This window comes from Diplotaxodon limnothrissa, linkage group LG3 (assembly GCF_057381915.1).
Source record: "Diplotaxodon limnothrissa isolate DT_005_m linkage group LG3, D_limnothrissa_male_GT1.1, whole genome shotgun sequence".
NCBI classification, from domain to species: Eukaryota; Metazoa; Chordata; class Actinopteri; order Cichliformes; family Cichlidae; genus Diplotaxodon; species Diplotaxodon limnothrissa.
In genome coordinates, this window is record NC_140598.1 from 59,425,127 (window position 1) to 59,449,934 (window position 24,808).

At 42.4% G+C, this 24,808-nt stretch overlaps 1 protein-coding gene and 1 pseudogene across 1 annotated transcript in view; both read right to left on the minus strand.

The window, feature by feature from the left end:
* The window catches only part of pcxb (pyruvate carboxylase b), a 313,827-nt gene that overhangs the window by 167,820 nt on the left and 121,199 nt on the right, over positions 1-24,808 (minus strand). The gene's annotated exons all lie outside the window — the stretch shown is intronic.
* LOC146636698 (5S ribosomal RNA) lies at positions 7,654-7,772 on the minus strand (annotated as a pseudogene).

Genomic DNA, 24,808 nt, shown 5'->3' on the forward strand with positions numbered 1-24,808 from the left:
GCAAACGACCTATACCTAAACAACTTTTTAGTCAACTGTCCAACTACCTAATAGGTGAAGCTACATATCAAACAGCCGTTTCTACAAAGCTTCCTTATTCAACATATATTGCAACGGTATTAAAATACAAAAATCATCACAAAAATATTGCAAATACTTGCATAAATATTTGTTTTTATGAAAAGAGGATGGAGATAAGTGAGGAAAACAGAGGAAAATCTAACTGTTCAAATACATTTTAATCTTTCCTACGTCTCAAATTCACATCCACGTTCCATCTTTATCCGGCATTTCCCTTTCCATTGTGTCCATCTCCTCAGGTACAGCTTTATCCCTCCTAATCCACCCTCATCTGAACTCCTTTACTCACTATATCTTTCTCATCCAAAACCTTCTGGTGAGGTCTTGCCATTTCTTTGACTTTTGCCTCAATACACTCCCAACTTGCCCTTTCAGTCTATTACCATGACATCATATTAATCAGCACTTTACTTTCAATGTTAGTGGCTTCAACTGCTGCTCATAGTTGAGTTTAATTCAGGTCACTTCATGGAGCCGACTGTTACTCAACCAGTCGTTGCTTCAAACTGCTAAATTTCATGGACTTTACATCGTCTCTGGTCACTAATCACAGCCCTCCCTGTGTGGATGCCGCTTAAGAACTAAGGTATGACAAGCCAAGGTTAAGGGAAGTGAAGTTATAATGCTAGATATTAAAAAAGGGAGGGAAAGAGGGATTATTAGTTAGCCAGTTTTATGGGAAAACATTTGGGTGGGCTGCCAGGTCCTTCGTTCAATCGGTGTAGCAGCAGCTGGTGAAAAATATAGATCAAGAGCAAAGTTCAGAAGCAGAGAACTTTTTCCAATCCTGACTCACCAAAGAACCTTCAGGGGCTTTGAGCCAAAAGACCATCTCCTAGATTTATTTTTAACACCACTTTTAAACCTGCATTGTACATACTGTGTCACAGAAAGTGAAGAAGAACATCGGTGTTCAGCAGGGAGATGCAGATAGATGCTCAAAAATAAATAAATAAATAAATAAAATAAAATAAAAAATTATTACTTTCAGCCTACAAGCGTTAACCTGAGAGAAACAAAACACTGCAGCTCCCTAACACCAGGCACAAAAGCAAATGACAGTAAAGGAACGCATCAGCAGCACAGAGCTCAACAAAAGAAAGTAGAAATCAGTTAAAGTCAAATTGCACTTAAAAAAAACAAACAAACACCAACATTAAATTAAATCATCAATTTGAGGAAACAAATTATCTTAGTTGCCTAAAACTATTCAGATATATACACAGACATTTGAATCTCTAAGCACATAAAGAGTTTGACAAATATTTGGACAGTCACAACTTTTCTGTACCTTCTCTCTGTATGACACAACATCAGATCTGAAATTAAACAGTCAACATCCAAGTGAAGTGCAGACACCAAGCATTAATTTAAGGGGTTTGAAGAAAAATATAGCAATAACCCAACTGTGGATTTACAACAAACTGCATACCCGTTCCTGTCTTTCAAATAATCTTAAATAAAATGCATAATTTTCCATCAAGTCCCGTCAGACCATGACAACTAAGGTTGGAAAGCACGGACAACAGAATAGATTTCCTCCTTTGTCATGTTTGCAGCTGCCAATCAAAAAGATGGTGGATCTTTTAGCCTTTAGTGTTATATGCAGTAGTGAACTCAAGAATAGGGAGGTTAAGATGAAGTGAGAGACTGAATGTAAAAGTGAAAGTATTCTTCAAAGTCACAATGAACTTGCTGCATTTGACTAAATTAGAGCGGGCAGTATGTCCCTGCACGCTTCACCATTCATCCAACTGCTCCTGTCTTTTGTCGCAACTGGATGCTATGCATCACATTGCCTCCACTACTTTGCTTTCGCACTGCAGGCTTAGTTGTTGCTCCTGGAGTACTTAAAAGTTGAATGGGAGGCCCCTCTTCTATGGGCTTCCAGTTTGGACTCAAAAGTAGAGATAGTGTCTGTCTCCTAAGATTTGGCTTAAAACTTAACTTTTTAATAAAGCGTACAGTTAGGGCTGGATCAGGTGACCCCGAATCCTCCCCTAGTTATGCTGCAATAGGCGTAGGCTGCTGGGGGATTCCCACGATGCACTGGGTGTTTCTTCTTCAGTCACCTTTCTCACTCACTATGTGTTAACAGACCTCTCTGCATTGAATCATACTTGTTATTAATCTCTGGATCTCTTCCAAAGCATGTCTTTTTATCCTGTCTTCCTTTGCTCATCCCAACCAGTCACGGCAGATGGCCCCGCCCCTCCCTGAGCCTGGTTCTGCTTAAAAGGGAGTTTTTTCTTCCCACTGTCACAAGCAAGTGCTTGCTCATAGGGTTGTAGTTGGGTTTTACTCTGCATGTATTATTGTAGGGTCTACCCTGCCATACAGGTAGACCCTGAGGCGACTGATGTTGTGATTTGGTGCTGTATAAATAAAATTGAATTAAAAAAAGAATGGCATCATTAAGGATCGTTCTGAGAAGATTTAACAGGCAAACGACCTATACCTAAACAACTTTTTAGTCAACTGTCCAACTACCTAATAGGTGAAGCTACATATCAAACAGCCGTTTCTACAAAGCTTCCTTATTCAACATATATTGCAACGGTATTAAAATACAAAAATCATCACAAAAATATTGCAAATACTTGCATAAATATTTGTTTTTATGAAAAGAGGATGGAGATAAGTGAGGAAAACAGAGGAAAATCTAACTGTTCAAATACATTTTAATCTTTCCTACGTCTCAAATTCACATCCACGTTCCATCTTTATCCGGCATTTCCCTTTCCATTGTGTCCATCTCCTCAGGTACAGCTTTATCCCTCCTAATCCACCCTCATCTGAACTCCTTTACTCACTATATCTTTCTCATCCAAAACCTTCTGGTGAGGTCTTGCCATTTCTTTGACTTTTGCCTCAATACACTCCCAACTTGCCCTTTCAGTCTATTCCTCCAACATCTTTTTCAGCTTGAACTCTGCCTGAAACCAAGTTTGTTTCTTACTGCAAATATAGTTTTTAAATACACGCCACAGCTGATAGGTGTATGTGGTGTGTACTATTTAAATATCCTTACCCACGCTTTGTGCTCAACTGTAAAATTGGGATTTTAATATCTGCTAACGCTCCACCGCAGACCTGTTTCCATCTGCCCTCCTTTAAAAGGACACAAACGCAGCAGAATATTCAGTTGAAATTGAAAACTATTAAGCGTCCCATCTTTATATGCATGCATACGTGCAATCCAAATTAATTTTCATTCTGTCTTATTTTGTTTATGACCCCTCTGTCTGCCTCATCTCTCTCTCTCCCTCACATGCCATCTTTTTACAAAGACCAATGAATTAATGAGCTACATTTTTATCATTGAAACTGATGAATTACTCTGACAGATTAACAGGAAACTGGATATGCATAATATAATCAAAGTGTGTTTGTGTGTGTGAAAAGAGTGGCTATTCGTGCTGCAATGTAAAAGCACCAGTATAAAGCAGTCATTCTGCACGAGTCTGTGCGCATGTCTTTACTGTGTGGACATGTCTTTTTTGTCTAACAAGGACAAAAGCACTTTGATTATTATGCCCAAGCCTTGATCTACCCCTTCAGTAATGCATGATGCATCAAACACACCCTTATCTTTGACTTCCTCAGTCTCTGCAGCATTTCTTTCTCTAATCAAAACTGCAAACGGATCCATTCACAAGTATGTGAAAGAACATATTGTTCTGCTGAACAGACTCAGCAGCTCCTCTAGTTCTGACCAAGTCAGTCCAATGTATTGTATATTGCATGAGACTTGTCAGCAATATTTATAATCATATATGAAGCAACAAAACAAATCCACATGCAGCTGTGAGGTTTGTAACTGTAATTCTGCCCCTTGCGTTGGACCAAAATCTGACTATAAATTTCTGGTTCATAAATCTATCAATTTTAACAAGATCTGACCTGCAGCCTCAAAACATCACAGCTCCTCCACCATGTTTTACAGATGGCCTGTAGATGTACCTCTGCTTCTGACCTGACACTTTTTTGTACATTCAGTTAAAGAAATCTGAGCAAACCGTGTTTTTGCGGCAGGATCTTTGCAATAAAGCGCCTACAGCACAACTTAAAATTGTTTTGAAAGTTGTAATCAAATGATTAGAAAACACTGGCTGATCCCGTGATTGAGGTGCCTTTTTTATTCTTGAATGATTTAAAGGTCAGTGTTAAGTGGTTTAGCACTCAAACCAAAAAACAAAAGAAAACATTCCTCTGAAAATGTCAGCTGCAGGGACTGGATTAGCTACTTTATACACATTTTCAACATCTAGAGATAAAGGGTACCACACAAAATTTGTCCCTTCATTTGTTTTCGTTAACCAATCAAATTGAAACTACAAAGAGTACTCATCTGTAAAATCATTAGTGGATTACAATCCCATAGATTACATCTGCTGTCCTGTGTGTTATCCAGTACTTATCTTGTCCTCTCCCTCTTCTGTAATGCTTGTAGTTGTTGCTGCCATTGGTATTACCAAGTCTCAGACAGTACTTTCAGTTCAAATGCATATTTCTGTATGAGCTGACTGGAAATACAGTTAATTGTGTTGCTCTCTGGAGGCCAGATTCATTAAAAACAATACTTATGTTACATGGAGACCTAAGCCACACAGTCACTCTGACAGCCTGGGAGCCAGCTTTTTGAAAACATGCTACTGCTCTCATCCAATGAATGCTGGCCTCACTGACCGTTGACAGCTCTTACGGAGGCTCTCACTGTGGGGGATCTAAAGTAAGTACAGATCTGGACACACTGGGATTTAAACTCAAAATTATACTCTAGCACTGCTGCCACGCTATGACTCATTTTAGTCTGTGACAGCTTGTGGCACGGGTCACACGAGCATGCTGAACTTTTGTGCTAGACCGACTTAGGATGGCAACAAAGTCTAAGAGTCCAGATGGTCCAAATGGCCTCTCAATATAGTACAATTACCCCATTCAGGTTAATTAGCTGATTAGTGTTTAAGCTGTAGACATATTTTAGGGGATTCTGTCGGCATTTTTAATACCTACATCAAAATGTCACTTTCAAGTTTTATAAAAACATTTCATTTCCTCATAAGATTAAAAATTTAGGCTTAGGATCGTTAAAATATATTAGTATTCGTCTTGTACCCAGACTCAAACTGAGCAAATGTATTCTGACACCCCAGGGCTCAGACTGATTAAAATATATTAGTACTAATATGTGGGGCACAAACATAAACAGGCCACGGATCCCTGTAAGATGTCTGCCCACAGTTCCCTTCTCCACCTCCTTAGCCCAACCTGTATTCCTCTGTGCCAACATGAGGAGGATGGCTGTTTGAATGCTTGACATTATGACAAACATTCACTCTGGCTCCTAGTTCCTCCCAAACGCTCCAAATCCTCATTACCATCCTCTCCTCATCGTGCTCGTCTCTCTCAGCCAGCGGCTGAAGATAGTGTCACAACTGCCACGCGTCTGATTTAACAGTGTGAGCTCTCATCAGACCATCTCCCTCACAGTCTGCACAGCATCATTCCACCATCCAAGCAATTTCTTCCATCATCCGTTGCTGTCATCCCATCTCAATCGCTGCCCCGTCCTCTGCCTTGTTAATACGTTCGAGGCAAGACGAGACATTATATTAAGAGTTATTCTTGCCCTCAAGTTTACTTGAGATAACTATAATCTAACGTAAAGCTCATCTTCAACTTTTGAGTTTTGCCAGAAAGCTCCAGTTCACAGGCCTCCTCTATCATGCACTTTTAGTCTGGGTACCACTTCACCATCCTCTCCAGGATCACTCCGTTGGCCTCGTTTTCTTCTTTCCTCAAATACTCCAGCCTCTTTTCACCTCCATCTATCCCCAAGAGTTTCTGCTCATTCTTTTCCCCCCCATTTGAAATCCATCTGTTGATGGAAGTACTTCTGTCCTTGCAAGTGCTCTTTCCTTTTGTTAATGCTATAACAGCCTGAGCTATTTTGCTGTTGAAAAACATTGTGATACTCGTGAGTTGCTGCGGATCCCGCCCTTGCTGCCACTTCTCCCTCTCTTGTTGTTGCACCCTCTTGTCCTTTTTTCCGTGCCATCTTTGTGACATTGGACAAACCTTTGTGATTCTTTTCTCTATTCACCCCTAAAATATCTCTTTAGCCTCGTGCGGCTCCTCTGCCTTTCCCCTTCCTCACCAGCTAACCCGCACAGTCACAACTGCTTTATACTGTTATAAAAAGTTTTTGTTTATTTTTTAGTTTTTTGTGGCTCCGTTTGTTCAACCCTGGTTCTTAAATGCCTGCTTGATTCTTTTTTGCATTGTAATCATCATAATACTTGGTTTCTTCACCATCTCATTTCCTCCATGAATTTCAATCATTGCTCATTTTCACTGTCTCCATCTCGCCAAGATATCCTTGTTTTTCTATTTTTCCATTTCAGTAGAGAGAACCAGTTGAGAACCGGTTCCCACTGTTTCAGTTCCTTGGAATTGTTTGCCATTTTTGCAAACAATTCCCTTATCGATTCCAGTCGCCCCGAATGACGTCACCACGTTGCGGAGCGTCATTTACCTGGCAGGAAACACGGCGCCTAAACAGCTCAAACGCTCAAAAGTTTGGTCATACTTTACGAGAACAGATGACAACGGGGCAACTTGCAATACTTGCAAAGTAGATATTTCATTTAAGGGAGGAAACACTACGAATATGCAAAAAACACCCGATAATTTTAAATGAATGTCGTGTTTTTAATTCCGCTCCGGACTCGTGAATCTCAACCCAGCAGCACGTCCTCTCGCGTTAATGCGGCAGGTAAATAATCAACAGTGCATATTATGTTTATTTTGATGCACATGCCGTTTTTTGCAAATTTGCATTAGAATATTTTTGTTTTTGCTGCAGTACATAAAAATTGGTGTATTCCAAAAATAAAACTATGAAGACACTAAAAATAAATTTCCTGTGGTGGGAAACTATTTTGTGCAACTTTTTTGTATTTACAGTTTTGAGGGATAAACCTCTTAAATTTCTCTAACTAGAAATATATGTTAAAAAACAAAAATGATTTTCAATTTTTTTGTAGTTTATTGCACTTTTTTGCAATGTATGTAATTATTATACACTTAATGCATACATATTATTAAAATTTGGCCTATAATGGTTGTATTGATGTATATCAACTTGAAATGCTCCCAAAAATGGCTCCACAGCATGTAGAAATAAGTAAAAGCTCTGGCGGAGTTGGTTCTATGGTAGGTCTTAAAGGGTTAAGAGAATCATTTGTCCTACAGGTTACAGCTAAAAGTAACTGCTCTGCCATATTCTGACCTCAAAGGGTTAGTAGTGCCTGAATAATATTTGTAAATGGTGAATGGACTGGTTCTTATATAGCATTTTTCTACTCTGAGCACTCGAAGCGCTTTATACTACATGTGTCATTCACCCATTCACACCCATTTATACCAGCACTTTCTACACTTAAGTACTTTCTATCCAACATTCACACAGAGTGTGCAGGGAGCAATTTGAGGTTAGCATCTTGCCGACTGGAGCAGCAACCTTCCGATTAGTAGATGACCTCCAAAGCTACAGCCAGGGAAAGAAAAGGCTTACAGCACCTGGTATTCCCAGGTGGTCTCCCATCCAAGTAGTCACCAGGCCCTACCCTGCTTAGCTTCCAAGTTCAGATAAGATCGGTCATAATCAGGGTGGTATCGTCCTAACCTGCTGTCCAAGGTTTTAGTCTTTGCCTATACATGACAGCATAGCTATTTTTAAAAAAATATACATTTCTTTTCGATCTAGCTTCAAAACCTAAACCTGTGCACACTATGTCCAATCTTTATCTTTAGATGTTTTGGTTTTCTCCATATGCTCTTTCCCTTTTTTTCATTTGCGGCCTTTATTAGTAGTATTGTCATGTTTACATATTTGGTTTTATTCTTTTGGTCAGACAAAATTAAGTACATTATGTCTTTGAATGTGTTTGACTCGCTATCCATCCAAAGCATGTTTGCTCTGCCCATTTCACCATGGCGCCTACTCCTCGTTGTCCATCATCCTTCACTACTTCCCCATTCCATTACCCTCTTCTCCTCTGCCCTATCTCTTTTCCATTTCATCATACCATTCCTCATAGTTAATTATGACTAACCTGCCTCCTCTCCAAGTCTACCCACTGCTCACCAATATTCACATCAAATAATCTTTTCTCCCAGACCAGGAAGCATGCACATGTAGAGTGGAGCTAAAATTAGTGGAGCTCCTGCCCCATATCACAGCATATGTAGCCACTGTGGTCCATGCTGAATTTAAGTGAAGCTTTGTCTCGTGTTATTAGACTTGAATACAATCCCACAGGAAACATGGAAGCAAGACGCAGAAACATTCTCCCAACTTTAAGTATCTCTCACTTTGTTCCAAGTGCTCTGTGTTTCCCGTCTTAAAGTTACAGCTACCCTCAAAAGTTCAAACTACACATCAGGTTGATGCAGCCCACAGTAACTGAATGGATTCTTATACTACTAAGCACTTAATACAACATGTCATATTAACCCTACATTGCTCTCCAATTAATGTGTGAATGTTAGTTAGCACTTAAAATCATAGAAAGTGCTCGTGTGAATAGGTGAATATCTTGCCCAAGGATACTTGGCATGCAGACTAGGATTGAACCACCAATTGTCCGATCAATAGATGGCCTGCTCTACCTCCTGAGCTACAGCCACCCAAAGTGGCCACCTGGTGTGGAAGGTTATGGCGTAGGGTTAAAAGAGGATTCTGGAAATGTTGTAAGTCATGACACAAATTTCCTGAAGGACTCCCTGATGATGGGATTTTGCAAAAACTGCATGAATCAATTTTTTTCTCCCATGTTGAACGTGCGCAAAATTTAAGTTGCACATCAAGTACAATGTGGTGTCAAATAACTTCGTCACAGAGACATGTCTAAATAAATGTATAATGCCAAAACTTTGCTTTGTGTTTTGTGGGAGCACCATAAGTCCCATTTTGGATTAACCCACTACCAGGCTTATATTAAGCTTCAGACATTGTGGCTTCAATTACATATTTATAGAATATTTATCAGCAGTTCACATAATGATTGCATGCAAGTTGCTATTGATAATTGATAACTGTATCCAAGTGTTCTTTGCCTAAATGCAAAAACAATTACTGTGTGTGCCAGGAGCAGATCGTGTACAGAACACAAGCTGCACCCAGATGGGATGTTTGTAATATTTTTGTTTATCATCTTTATTCAAAAACAAAATGTAGTGGGGACACGATTACATTTCCTTTAAATCATTTGTTTTTATGCTTTCTTCTATCCTAAATTCTCACACCTTCACCACTTCCATTAGTCTCTCTCCCTTTCCTCTCAAGCAGACCATTTGGGACATGTCGCTAATTAACACCAAGGATGCTTGGTTGCCACGGGGACTGGTCGTAACTGGTGGCAGCACAACGATAAACAAATAGAATGTGTCATAAATGTCACACACAGACACCAGTTGTCTGTGGCTCCCCCCCTCCTCGCACGCACCAACACACTGGCAAGCAAACGCACTCGAGCAGGCCACAAACATGGTTGTTAACATATAACAGGCATGTGCATACAGGCAAATTCTTGGCGAGAGAATTAAAACGCACAACAACAAAGCACACAGACACACAAGTGCAATACTGACACACACGCACAGACTTTGAGTGTCACAGCATCGGCTTGCCATGTCTGGGGATACGGGATGATTAATCACACTCTGTACAGATGGCCACACTGGGGAGAAAAAGGGAGAAGAGGAAAGCTGTCCTCTGTCTGCTCAGCATCCATCTCGCATTTTCTCTCTTCTCTCTCTCTACGCTTTTATTGCCCTCTGTCCCCACTGGTCTCCGCTGACCCCAACTCCTCTCCCTCTCTGCAGCATGCGAGATTTATGAGTGGCTTTCAGAGACATGCCGTCTTCACGAGGGGTCGACATGACCGGCATTAATGACATTAGCTCCATTTATTCTCTTTCATGAAACGCTCAAACAAACCCATGCACACAGGTAATCTTGCTCTCTAATCAGATCAAAGGATGTCAGCCCACACATCAGCAACATGCTCAAATCAAACTTATAAATCTGCAAACACTCTCTCCATTAAACTCACAACCCTGCTGCTCTATCCACAATTATGAAGCAGGAGTAAATAATCAGAGAAGGGTAATGATGTGGTCGTACCAAAGAGAAAATGCACTGGCCTACTGCTGAGTCACCCTCACCTGCAATTATTTTTAGACAAAATATGGAAATGCAAAGCAGGTTTTAAAAAGTAACAGTATTCCTATGAGGAGGAACGCAGCTTCCTTTGGTTAAAACAACACAATTGTGAAACCTCAGATTGAGTCTCGGCTTTTCAAAAAGTTAAAAAGATATATTTTTTTTATCCTGAGTATCACCATCATTCAGCTCAGCACCACACACTGTCACAGCACACCAGAGACATCAAGCCGACTTCACTTTGGCTTTGGGCTTACAGGGCACTGAGCAAAATAGTGCGCATGCGCCAACCAGCGTGCAGCCTGTTACAGTCGCTCCTGCTTTTCTCTTAGTTTAGCTCTTTTTTCTTACGTATTCTTTTTTTTTTTCTGACTTGTATTTTCCTCCGTTTTCTATCTCTTACTCAATCATGTGGATTGAGAGAGTTTTTGTTCTTCTGGTGGCCGTGGAACTGTTACTTTTATCATGGAACGGGACCGCGGCACATCTCCTACACGCACGGACTGTTTACTCCAGAGATCAGCTGATCGCCCTGATGCCGGCCGGCTCGCTGGCCAGGCCCGCAGAAGTACCAGCTGAAATTTGGAGGAAAACACATCGGGGATGCAGAGGTCAAGGACAGAAGAGAAGAAAAAAGGTGACGGTGAGACAGCGGAGGCTCGAAGCGAGGAGGAGGTTTAAACCGTGTCTGCCGTCTATCGTGATGGGAAATGTGCGATCGTTGGCAATTAAAATCGACGAGCTCTCAGCACTGGTACGGAGTCAGAGGGAATACCGAGAGTGTAGCCTGATGTGTTTCACCGAATCATGGCTGCACCAGGTCATTCCCGATGAGAATGCTTCCGTGGAAGGCTTCCACACTGTTCGGGCGGACAGGGACAGCATCGCTAGCGGTAAGCGTAAAGGAGGTGGGCTTGCTGTTTTAGTTAACAACCGGTGGTGTAACCCTGCCAACATAACAATCAAAGAAAGGATTTGTTGCCCGGACACTGAACTGTGTGCTGTTGGACTCAGGCCGTATTATTTACCCAGGGAATTCTCTCACGTCATCTTGGTGGCTGTTTATGTTCCCCCCTCTGCTAACCCCACAGCTGCATGTGACACTATCCACTCTGCCATAGCTCGGCTACAGACTCAGCACCCGAGTGCCTTTATTGTGATCTCGGGTGACTTCAACCATGTATCACTGGACAATACACTACCAACATTCAAACAATATGTGGACTGTCCCACCAGGGGAGAGAAAACTTTAGACTTACTGTATGCTAACGTCAAGGATGCATACAGCTCCTCCTCCCTCCCCCCACTTGGTAGGTCAGATCATAACCTGATTCACCTCACCCCCCGCTATGTGCCAATTGTGAGGAGGGAACCTGTGACCACCAGGACTGTTAGGAGGTGGTCAGAGGAGGCAATAGCGGAACTACAGGGCTGTTTCGAGGTGACCGACTGGGAAACACTCTGTGAGCCTCACGCCGAGGACATCAATGGGCTTACTGAGTGTATCACAGGCTACATAACTTTCTGCACCGACTCCATTGTTCCAGCTCAGACTGTTCATTGTTACCCAAATAACAAGCCGTGGGTGACTAAGGACATCAAAGCCCTCCTCAACAACAAGAAGAGGGCTTTCAGAGGGGGCAACAAAGAGGAGGTGAGGAAGATCCAGGTGTTACTAAAGGACAAGATCAGAGAGGCTAAGGACAATTACAGGAGGAAGCTGGAGTGGAAACTCCAGCAGAACAGCATGAGAGAGGTGTGGAGGGGCATGAAGACCATCACTGGATTCAGGCCAACCAACAGCAGGGGAGCTGAGGGAGGTGAGAATAGAGCCGACGAGTTGAATCTGTTTTTCAATAGATTCGACACCACAGTGTCTGCTCCCACCCCCACAACCTCACCTGCAGTCAGCCTGGAATCCAGAGCCACACCACTGTGCCAGCCTCTCTCTTCACATGTTGCCTCCTGTGAGATTCCTGACACCCCTCCCCCACCCATCACCTTCACTCAATACCAGGTTGAGATGCAAATGAGGAGACTTCACTCAGGCAAGTCTGCTGGACCAGACGGAGTGAGTCCCCTTGTCCTCAAGACCTGTGCCCCCCAGCTGTGTGGAGTCTTTCATAAACTGTTTATGCTGAGTCTGAGTCTGCAGAGGGTCCCGGTGATGTGGAAGACATCATGCCTCGTCCCTGTGCCAAAGACGCCTCGTCCCAGTGGCCCCCAGGATTACAGGCCCGTGGCACTGACCTCCCACATCATGAAGACCCTGGAAAGGCTCATCCTGGACCAGCTGCGACCCATAGTAAGACCACATCTGGATCCCCTTCAGTTCGCTTATCAGCCTCGTCTCGGAACAGAGGACGCCATCATCTACCTGCTCAATCGTGTCTACACCCATCTGGACCAGCCGGCGAGCACTGTGAGGGTCATGTTTTTTGACTTTTCCAGTGCTTTCAACACCATCAGGCCGACCCTCCTGGGTGATAAGTTAGCAGCGATGCAGGTGGATGCTTCTCTGGTGTCCTGGATTGTTGATTACCTGACAGGAAGACCACAATATGTACGTCTCCCACAGTGTGTGTCTGACAAGGTGATTAGCAACACAGGGGCACCACAGGGGACTGTCCTCTCCCCCTTCCTCTTCACCCTCTACACCACAGACTTCAGCCACTGCACAGAGACATGCCATCTTCAGAAGTTTTCTGATGACTCTGCGGTGGTTGGATGCATCAGCAGGGATGATGAGAGAGTACCGGGCTGTGGTCGACTCCTTTGTCACGTGGTGTGAGCAGAATCATCTGCAGCTCAACGTGGCAAAGACCAAGGAACTGATCGTGGACTTCAGGAAGACCAGGAAACACTTGACCCCTGTTTCAATCCAGGGGGTCAGTGTTGACATTGTGGAGGACTATAAATACCTTGGAGTACACATTGACAATAAACTGGACTGGGCTAAAAACACCACAGCACTTTACAGGAAGGGCCAGAGTCGTCTCTATTTTTTGAGGCGACTGAGGTCCTTCAACATCTGCCAGAAAATGCTGAGGATTTTCTATGAGTCTGTTGTGGCCAGTGCGATCCTCTATGCTGTTGCATGCTGGGGGAGCAGGCTGAGGGTCGCAGATGCCAACAGACTTAATAAACTGATCCGTAAGGCCAGCAATGTTGTGGGGATGGAGCTGGACTCCCTCAAGGTGGTGTCGGAGAGGCGGATGCTGTCCAAGATAAAGACAATGTTGGATAACACCTCCCACCCACTCCATGACATGTTGGTCAGTCACAGGAGCACGTTCAGTGAGAGACTGAGATTACCGAAAAGCACCACTGAACGACACAGGAAATCATTCCTGCCTGTGGCCATCTCCCTGTACAACGCATCCACTTAACACACTGTTTGCTGCTACAGCTACACATGTTTCTTTTCCAAATATTTATTTATAAGTGACTTATGTATGTATGTATGTATATATATGTATATATTGTACTATTCTTAGTTAGCGTATTGTCTGTCTTGTCTTAATGTTGGTTTAAAATGGAGCACTGTAACAAAAAATAATTTCCCCCAGGGATCAATAAAGTATTCTGATTCTGATTCTGAAACTCAGGTGTCTTGAGGTTTTACTTTATTGTAAAAATGAAAGGTCAGAGAAATTTTTATTGAAGAATAATGTCTCTGCTGAGGTCCTCTCTCCCTGCTGAGTTTCTTAAACAAAACAAAAAAAAAAAAGACTATAGAGCAAAGAGTAGCGAGGAAAGGGAATGATGTCACTGAAACGAAGAGACCAAATACATGTTGGTGGACAAAGTACACCTCGTCGATTTTTAGGATTTTGGCAAAAGAACCTGGCTGGACTCAAACCGAAATTATGCTATGGCAGGAAACGTTTCTAATTATAAACCAAACAAAAGTTAGGTTCACATGATATCAACCTATAGCTATATCTGTTAATATTGGCTAAATTATGCAACCTAAATATGTCAATAAGAAATGCCCATGTGACATCATCACCTCCAGCATTCTGGTAGTTTTTAATGTGCAAACAAGGAAATTAAACAACACCCTGCTAAATGTGGCATTTCTCGGCCATAATCCGTCGTTCATTTAACGCTGGAACATTTTCAGTTTACCGACTTCATTCCTGGATGAAAGCAGCGACATGGCAGTAACGTGTCAGCGTTCAGCCATTACTGTGTGCATTACCCATAAACCTCTGCTGCACAGGTATCGGCTGCTTTCAGCATGACCTAACATCAGGCTCCATTTGGTTTATCGCTTACAAATACCACCCTGTAAAGCACGTCGGCTCCAACGGCTTCCGAGAAAAGCATTTGCAGAAGGTGTGGAAGTGTTTCATTCATTTCATACATGACCTAGGGAAGTATCACACAAACACAGGCTGAGAAAACACCGAAACAAGAGCGGGAGTTCGCTACTTCACAGGCACACCAGAAAAGTAGTGAAAACATCTGTGGGATGAGGAATGGACACTTTGCAACCTGTGAGCCTGAAGCAAGTACATTATCCAGGCAAACCTGGCAGAGACAGGTAGAGACAAGAATGTGAATGGGAGCTAATGGGGATAATATGGAAATAGAAGAAATGGTCGAGCTGCAGGGCTGGAGCCAAATCCTGCAGCTATCTATTCAACAAGGACACGATTTTATTTTGTTATCGAGTTCTTGTCTGGTTCACAGAGGGTTTGGTGAACTCGAAACTACCTGACAGAATACATAGCTCAAACCAAGGAGGCTTATTAAACGTTATTTAACTAAATAATAAAAAAAGACTAAAAGATGAACAGTGAGTGTAGGAGTGTGTGTATCTCCCAATTTAAAAAAGGAACCTCATTTCCTATGTCGGCTAACTGACAGAAGAGTTAATCTGGCGTCAACAGGTAAAGTTCATTATTGCTGACATTTAAAGTGCCTGATCAATGGTTTTGCTGGAGCCTGGAGCAACAGCCCATAATTCAAAATGAGTTAGAGGGATTTAACCACAAATGCAGCATATAAACAAGAACAGACGGCAGCTCTCAAAACAGGAACGACGCGAGATCGCCGAGTGTATATTTATGCACATTGTACGTGGCAGTGAATTAAATGAGGATCCCTGGCTTTAGCCCAGTCTCTCATATTACACGTCACATTAACACGGATGGTTTCACGTATAGCATATGGACTAGATAAGAGCTTTAGTCACAATCCAATTCTCGCCCAATTGCTAATGTTCGGTCAAATTTTAATTTAATTGCCTTTATCCCAGCGATATTCAAAGAAAAATCTGTTTAACCAGCATGAACAGTCCTAATCCACAGCTGTGAAACAAATTATTACATTCCCGCCAGTGCTGTACATTTTCGCTCATTACGTCCAACTAATAGAGCCCAGCCACTGGTGGCGTCTGTGGATCAGCCAAACGGGGATGGAAAATGAGTTAGATTATGTGTCATTTCATAGATTATTTTTATTCCTCTTTTCTTACAGCATCTTCCATTTTCCCCATTAATTCCCCCCTTTTCTGTCATACACAACGACTGCTTGCCTTCTGCAATATACTACTTATACTGGTATAACTGGCCTGGATTACAGGAGCTCCCAAAGTCCTTGTGAATTTAGCATTTTACACCATATAATCCGCTAGCAGCGCAGAAATATTTTAGCTTTTTATGTTAAGGCACGGCAAATCCAATTTCAGTCAGGGGTATCATTTTCTGTATATAGAGGGAAAAGGTATAAAGTTTGTGTCAAAACACACTGGCCACAGTCTTCTATGAGTTCAATAAGGCTTAAAAGTAACACTGGAAAAGCAGCAAGAAGTTATATTCAATTTCTTTGCAGCATGCTCTGCACAGGTATGCAGTCAGTACACTCACTGCTCTGCTTGCCTTTCTGTACAAGTCAGCACATGCCACTGCTGGACAGAGCCCTGCACTATGAAGCAGTGATGCCCATGTAACATCAGGGTAACTGTTTTATGGATGGTTTTTTACTGGGGTAAATCGCAACAGCATCTAATGCTCCTCCAGAGCAGGTTATGTTTGAGAGAAGAGATCAACAGGTATGAAATCATCTCCTACTGACCAATTGGTTCTCTAGAAAATGGCATCACTATTTCTGGAAGATCCCTGTGTGCATGGACAGCAGTTTTTACTAAAGGACAAATATCTGCAGCAATCATTTTTTCCACAGAAGGCGGCGCAGGTTTGGATTTTTTCCCTTTAAGAACAAACACCTTAATTTAGAAACTGCATTTGATGATTGATGACACATTTGACATCAGGAAGGGGTCAAAGATTTTTTCCCACACCACCGTACCAGATAATCCATCAGATACTCCTGTGGCTAAAAAAAGAGATAGATCTAGTCCAGTGTAGTGACAACAGCACCTAAAGTGCGCACATTAATGCAATGTTTATTTTTCTAATATTACAGTTTCATCAGCCTTTATAAAACTCACCCACTCTGCTGCAAGCACACCAGTCCATCTTTGTGGTTGGTCAGATGCTGCCAGCACCATCCCTCATATGAATGCACAGGAGGAAACTGTGGAATACCTTAGAGTTGATAACCAGCTTCATGTGGCTGCTACGCCCAAAAACTGCTTTGGGTATGCTGAACTTGTTCATAGTACAGGACCTGATCTCTGCTCTTCTAAAAACTCACTATGTTGAATTTCAATCAGCACCACATCCCTTTAATAGTGTCAGACGTTCTTCATGTGTTACAACACTAATGCTCCCGTATGTTTTCATCTTTTTAAATTTGATTTCTGTCTTTAATGTCCCCCCCCCCCGTCAGTTTCAATATTCACCAACAAACATCTTTAACTTAAATTACTGTAAATCGTTTATTCCAATTTTAATACCGTTCGAAGCTTTTATTGTTGTCCTAACGCTACTTTTAAAAATAAATCTCCTCTTAAATGTCTGTATTTCATATTTCATTAAGTAAGAACAGCCCAACCCAAAGGGGAGCTTTATTTGTGAAGGTATTTTCTTTACTCCTGGTAATCCTCAAACTAGCCATATTAATTGATAAAGACCTTGAACAAAAAACCAAAAACAAGACATATTTGTATGCCTTTCAGAAAGAACCCTTGGGTTTCAAAATACTCAGTTTTGTTTCTGTATTTCATGGCTGTTTCTATTCTGTTATATTCTTTTCCTCCATCTCTGCATGCTACTGCCGTCTTTTTCTCCAATAAAAATGGAGGTCTGCCGGGAATGACATTTCACAGCCCAACAGGGAGAAACAATCAAAAAGGACAACATACTAACACAGACCTCCTACTCTTTTCCCCTTTTGCTTGTTAGTTCCTTAAGCGATTTACAAAAAATAAAAATAAAAGTAAAAATAATCCTTGTGCTTCTAGGTCACAATTCCTTCCTTTGACTACCTCTTTGCTCGACCTGTCAACAATCCTTCCCCTCACTTCTGTGGCTTCTTTCCCCCTCTCACCACCCTGGAGTCTGTTTGCTTTTCTTTCAAGCTCTTTAAAGTCTGTTTCCAGACTTAGACTTTGTCCCTCGCCTACCTTTTCCAAATGCTTGCCGCACGCTTCTCGGTGCAGCACAAACTCACTTCCTTCACCTCATCTCTCCTCGCGTGTTTATTCTATTTATTCTTGGCTTTCCTTTTTTTTTTTTTTTTTTTTTTTTTTTTTTTTAAATGACATCAGAAACAGCAGTATGCGACATTACGTGATGGCAGAGCTTCAGTTCATCCTTTGTCATTTTTTTTTTTTTTTTTTTAAATAAATAGGACAGGGGGAATGAATGAGAGAAAGAGGGGGAGAGAAAGAAAGAAAACCAAAGGGGAGAAGAGACGGTGAGAAGGGGGGGGAAGAGAGAGAAAAAAAAAAAAAAAAAAAAAAAAGAACTCCTGGGTCACCTGTATGGAGAAAAAAAACAAACAAACAAAAAAAACAAACAGAGGAGACAGCAAACAACAAAGAGCAACATAATAATAGAGAAAACAAAGCACCATCACAATAAACTAGCTAGCCATAGATATCAATATTTACTAAATAATAAACGATATTGTGCAGCACGCAAGATAGACAGCGCACAGTGTGCTTTGAGGTAGCAGCCAAGAAAGCTTTAGTCCGCGTCTGTGAATACCCATGTGTGCATCCCTGTGTGGATCAGCGCGCTTGCATTCCAAAGGTTTCTCCATGTAATGATCTGCTAGGGAGTGTGGGGGGGCCACAGCCCCGTCCTCCAGGGTGTGAAGCGGGTATGGAGGAGATCAAAACTCCAGACATCCAGAGGCCCCCAGAACACAAGAGACCATGGAAGACCAACAGAGGGGCAGCCGCGCCACTGTTCCAGTAAGAGCTGAGGAGAGTCCCAGATGAGGGCTCGCCCAGCAGCCGCGGAGCAGAAGTCAGGGGGAGTTGCAGTGACGCGCCCGTGAGCTCCGCCGGCCCCCAGCTGCGCCTGAGTGACCGAGCCCCAGGCCGAGAGGCCGGGGGCACCCCACCTCCAAAGGGGCCCGAGCGAGCCCCAGGCCCCAGGCCCCGACAAGCGGCCGCCAAGGAGTGAGCCGGTGTGTACCCGGACGCCCACCCCCAGACACAAAGAACCACCAACACACCGACACCTGAGGGAGTCCGCCACCGGCAGGGGAAGTGGTGGTGGGTGGAGATAGGCCTCCAAACCTTGGAGGGCCTGAGGTGTCCCCAGAGAGGTGGCGTCTGATACCCAACCTGACATATAGACACAGACATACAGGCACACACAGACACAAACATCCATTCCCACCCTCATGCTCTCATATGCACTCACTCCACACTCAACCAACGTGGAGACAGACATAAAGAGACGCTGTACACACAATCACACTCCCCAAGCGTACTCTCTATTCTTGGCTTTCCGTCTCTTTTCTGTTTATTTTCTCTCCTGCGGGTAGCGCATCATAAACACTGCTTACCCCGTGGCGATTTCAAGCAAGCCAACTGTCACACAGAAATGTGCACGCACACCTCTAGCTATGTGACCAAGCCTTTACAGCGAGCTGTACATTAGCGGCAGTAAAAATTCACTTCCAAAGGCCCACACGAAGGAAAAAAACCAAGACGCATGCAGCTTGAAGCAAACGAGTCTGTTGGTGCAGTATCAAATAAGTTGGGTACAACTCACATCCATGCAGTCATGTTATAAGCTCTCACACACACCACCACACGCTCTTAGATGTTCACTTTACACAAAGCACTGTAGGGTGTGTAAATGGCCACTTCTGGTGATCCAACTCTCTGCATTACTTCTCCAAATCTGTCCATCTTTTGATCATCCTCTTCTCATTTCCACCTCTTGCTGTTTCAACATGTTTCCCCCCCACCCCCACTCCACCATTCCGCCCGCTAACTCCATGCGTCATCGCCCCCTCACTCTTTCCATGTCTGTCTGTCCATTCCTTTCTTCTCCACCTTTACTCTTCAGAGGGCTCTTCATTTCAGTGGAACGATGGATGAGAGACTGGGGCCATCTGCAAGAGCTGATAAAACCACCCGCACACACACGCAAACACACACAGACATACATACCGATGCAGAAACAAGGAGAAACTCATACAGGGATGTTGATGCATCACTAAACCTGCGAGTGCACACACACTGGCACTCCACTGAACACAAAGGAAAGGGAAAAAGCAAACAACATCCGACAAGACGACGTGTACAAACCGACAACAGCCAGGCAGCAGTTATGTAGGACACGTGCGCTGAAAAGTCTAGCGCATATTCTGCATGTCAAGAGGGAGAGGAATAAAATAAGCCCAGAGAAATCAAAGACCTGAAAGTAAATGCTTTAAGTTCAAAATCTACAGGGTGAGAGCTGTGGAGTAAAGACCGGACTAGAATTTGAGTAACTCTAAGGATGGGGATGTGTGAAGAGAGCAAAGCTGAACAAGAGTGGGGGACAAAAATGCAGCAAGTGGGAGAGGTGGGATGAATATAAGAAGTAGATATGAACAGCCTGCAGGGAAGATTATGTAAAGAGAAAGGGGGGGTGTTGACGGGATGGTCGGCACATCCAAATCTGATATCTGGGATACACTGAAGAAAAGCTGCTGTACCAGATTTACATGGCTGGATCAGCTCAAGCGTTTTGGTGTCCGAGGAACTGAAAATTCAACTACGCTCATTAGTAACATATGCACATCTATACTCAGTACACTCATCTATTCATTATTAATAGATAGCATCTTCATAATCAAGCTGAGCGATATGTGATAATCATGTCATGTGTTCTGGGAAATCGGTGGTATATTTCAGTTCCAGCTAACTGGAGGAAGTTTCATGCTTCAACTACTCACATACACGCCGTTATTTCAGTGCAATTCTCCTTTTCAGCCCCCAAAAAAGAAAAGGCAACTGAATGATGTGCAAGCCAGTGCACTGACAGACACTGGCTCTGCATTATAATATGCCAGCTCATTTCAATGTTTGAGAAACAAAGGCGTGCTCAGACTCCTGTCATGCTAATGCAGGGCCACTGGAGGACACAGGGGACTTTCAGGATGGCTACCAGAGAAAATAATCCTGAGAGCCTTCTTCAGTTGTTCTGCTTTGCAATTAGCATGCAAAGAATCACTTGTCTGCCAGTCCAACTCAGTAGCCACGCTCTCAGAGGAAGCAGCTGCTGTCAACAATACCAATTAAAAGTTGTGACTTTGCCCAAGAAAATGAGGTCAGATTAATATTGGGCCTCATTCACAAACAGTGAGTTATGTACAAACCTGAGGTCCATCAATATCATCTTATCAGAATTTGTTCATACTCTGATTTCTTTTTGGTTGCTCATCAGTTTCAGAAAAATCTTTTTTAAATCAGCCTCAAAAGCATAATGTAGGCTTCAACACACACTAGCAGGCATTATCTCATTTATAAATATGACCATTGTTCTTTATTATAATCACACAAAGTCTAGCTTTTCATTTCCAATCCCACTGATGCTGGAGGATATGGTTGTTTTCCAATAATGCCTCGAGTTTCTTATCTTGGGCTGACAGATCAGGTGGTTCTGTTCCTCCACCTGTTTCTTCTTATCCCTTTTCATTATATCAGCTTTGATGTACAAAGTTTTTCTATTTTCACTTGAGCATCGAAGGTTAAACAACGTTCAACGTCTGTTATTTCAGCCCGTCTCGTCTCGTGTCTCCTCGCTCATTCCTCCTCAGAAACCTCCATTTCCGTTTCCTCAGCTGGACTTTCTCATGTTTTTGTTTTTTGGGATTCTCTTACAATATTTGCGTTGTGCGGTTAGCTTACTTCAGGGGTGCCCAATCCCGGTCCTTGAGAGCTACCGTCCTGCAGCTTTTAGATGCATCCTTGTTCCCACACACCTGAATCAAATGAATGGCTTGTTATCAGGCCTTTGCCAAACATGATGGCATGCTGAAGAGGTAATCAAACCATTTGATTCAGCTGTGTTGGAGTAGGGATGCATCTAAAAGCTGCAGGATAGTAGCTCTCGAGGACCGGGATTGGGCAGCCCTGGCTTACTTCCTTACATAGAGAAATGGTGCGCACATATAAGTCTGTTGATTTCTAATGATTGGTATTCACCAACATATGTTTCACGACTTATGGTCATTTTTTGCATGCACTTCTTTTTGCATAAAGAACTTTTTCATCCACATATTAGGCTACGTTCACACTGCAGGTGAAAGCGCATCAAATCCAATTTTTTTGACCCTATGCGACCCATATCCGATCATGGTCTGACAGTGTGAACGGCACAAATCCGATATTTTCAAATCCGATCTGGGTCACTTTCGTATGTGGTACTGAATCCGATACATATCTGATGTTTTAGAAAGCGACTGCTGTTTGAACGGTCATGTCGCATTAAATCCGTTTTTTACGTCACTGACACAACACAGACGCCAATTATCAGCGCCGGAGAAGACACTGCGAACGCTTCCTGGCCATCCAGTGTAGATGTTAGTGAAACTGTTGGGAAGACAACGTTGGAGAAACGTGAACATTTTATTTGTACTGTATAATCTGCAGATTCTGACAGAAATCTGCAACTATCCTTTGAAGCACCGCTCCTCTCTAAAACAGCAATAAGGATCATTATTAGGTTATCTACATTATTATGTAAATAACAAAATAACTTTAAGCAAAAATTGGGAAACGTGAAGTCCAAAGTCATTATATTAAGAGCCACCAGTCAAACAATACTGTTTGCTCTGGATCTAAACAGAGCGCGTTGTGTGTGAAGTCTTCTTTTGCGCATGCGGGCCGCTTTGAGCGTTCACACTAGAGCGCGTTTGCTGTCGCATTTTATTTGTAGTGTGAACGAGCAGACAAAAAAAATCGGATTTGATCAAAAAATGGGAATTGAGCATTAAGACCTGCAGTGTGAACGTAGCCTTAGTGAATGTGGACCCACTGTGAAAACTGAAAGTAGGCATTGTGATAAATGACTAGTGAAGACACCTGCTTTACTTGTTCCGTGCATCCCCAGTCAAAACATGAATAAATGTGCTTCACCACACTTGAAGCTGATAGCTGTCTTTACCTCTTACGCACTCAAGAAATGAACAATCTTGATTTTATTGTCATTTAAAACTGACAGAAACAGTCATGTTTCAGAAGGAGACTGGGTATTTTATCATTATACAGCTTCAAAATCCTCTAATGAAAAGCTCAAGTTTCAGGTCATTGCTGTCTTAAAGAAACATTAATGCCCCTCTTTTCTTCTGAGGTGCTAGAAACGCTCATTTGAAATGGATAATCACTGAAAAACAGAGTGTAGGTGTAATTTCTCATTTGATGCCATTTTAGACATTAAAAACTCAACTGCCTCCATCTGTCTTTAAACAAACATCTTTTACAGGGTCAGTCGCAACTTTTTCGGTAAAAATGGAAACTTCCTCAAATTTAGTCCCAATGAACTCGAGCATCCTTCAGTAATGTTTCATCTGCACAAACAAATGAGCTTGTCTGAAATCAACAAACAGATCTGCCTTTCAATTACACGGTAACAGCAGGAAGATTAAAGAACAAATTACATCAAATTGTGGGAACTCTGTTTTTTTTAATGAATAAATAACAAGATGAAGTTAAGCATCAGAAAGCTCGAACATTATGAAGTTCTACAGGAGAAAGTGCCTGAACAATAATCTCAAAAAACTACTTCCAGAGTACTTCAGTTACTCCAATCCCCTCGCAGCCGACGCAAAAAGGGAAAGTACTAAAGAGAAACGAATTTTTGTTGCTAAATTAAACACTTTCAATATGCACACTGTGTAGCAAAAATATAAAGGTAAGCCTTTCCAAATGTACTGATTTCCTGTAAGTATTCCCTGAAGCATTGATTCAATAATGCAGTACAGACATGGCACTCGATGTAACCATGCAGTATTGTATTATATTAATACTAGATGTGTGAACACATGCAAGCATCCTCCATAGAAAATGTAAGACAGAAAGAACACAGATAAGAGCTGTGAATACACAGGGTGCAGAGACAAAGTAAGACATTGAAAACAAAAGGAGGAGAGAGAAAATGACAGCCAGGTATGAGAAGAAAAACAAAATGACAAATAGTGCAGCGTTAAGGAGCAAAGAGATGAAGTATACTGTGAATAGAGTGAATGGGAGACCAGGTGTGCACAAAAGCAGGAGGGAGAAAAGGGAGGAATCCGATTTAGACAAACGAGTAAGGGAGGAGGAAGCAAGGTGGAGGAGTGGGGGACTAAGTGACAAATAAGGAAAAGATTTCCATAGAGGGGATGAAAGGAGGGAGAATGAGTGGAAGGATAGAGAAAGGAGAAGTGTTTAAAAGATGTAGAAATAAATGAAAAGAGGGGGATAAGAAAATAAACCGAACGAGCATTTAAAAATTAGATGAAACTGGGGGAAATCTGCAAAAACTAACGAGTGACATGACAGTGAGGTGCAAAAGAAAGAATAGGAGGTGGAAATCAGGTATGAGAGAGGAAGAGGCAAAAATAGATGGGGACCAATGTGACAAGGTGAAAGAAAACATTGAAAGAAATATGAAACTGCAAAAATCAACTAACAGAAGAGCAAAAGACACGAAGCAGGTGCACAGGGGGGGAAATGAGAAATGACAGAGAACGGGTGAATAATAACTAGAAAGAAATATAAATATGAAACTGAAGAGAGGAGATGGGAGGGTGATAGCGAGAGTAGATAGAAAACAGGAGGAATGATAAATGAGAGTTGGAGAGAGGGAGGATCAGCTGGAAAAACAACATAAACGACAGGAATATGAGACAGCAAGAAGGTTTGTCAACAGCAGGGAATTTCAATTATAGACACAACACACCTGTGTGCATGCAGCACATCTACGTCTGAACGTGCTGCACACCAACACTCCCACACACCTGCATGTACAGTCTAGATCACATAAACACAGAGGCAGAAAACAGGGGGAAACTGATAGTGACAGCGGGAAGTGAGGAAGGCAGATGGAAATGGATCCAGGAGAGGGTGAAAGGGATAATAGAAGGGAAAAG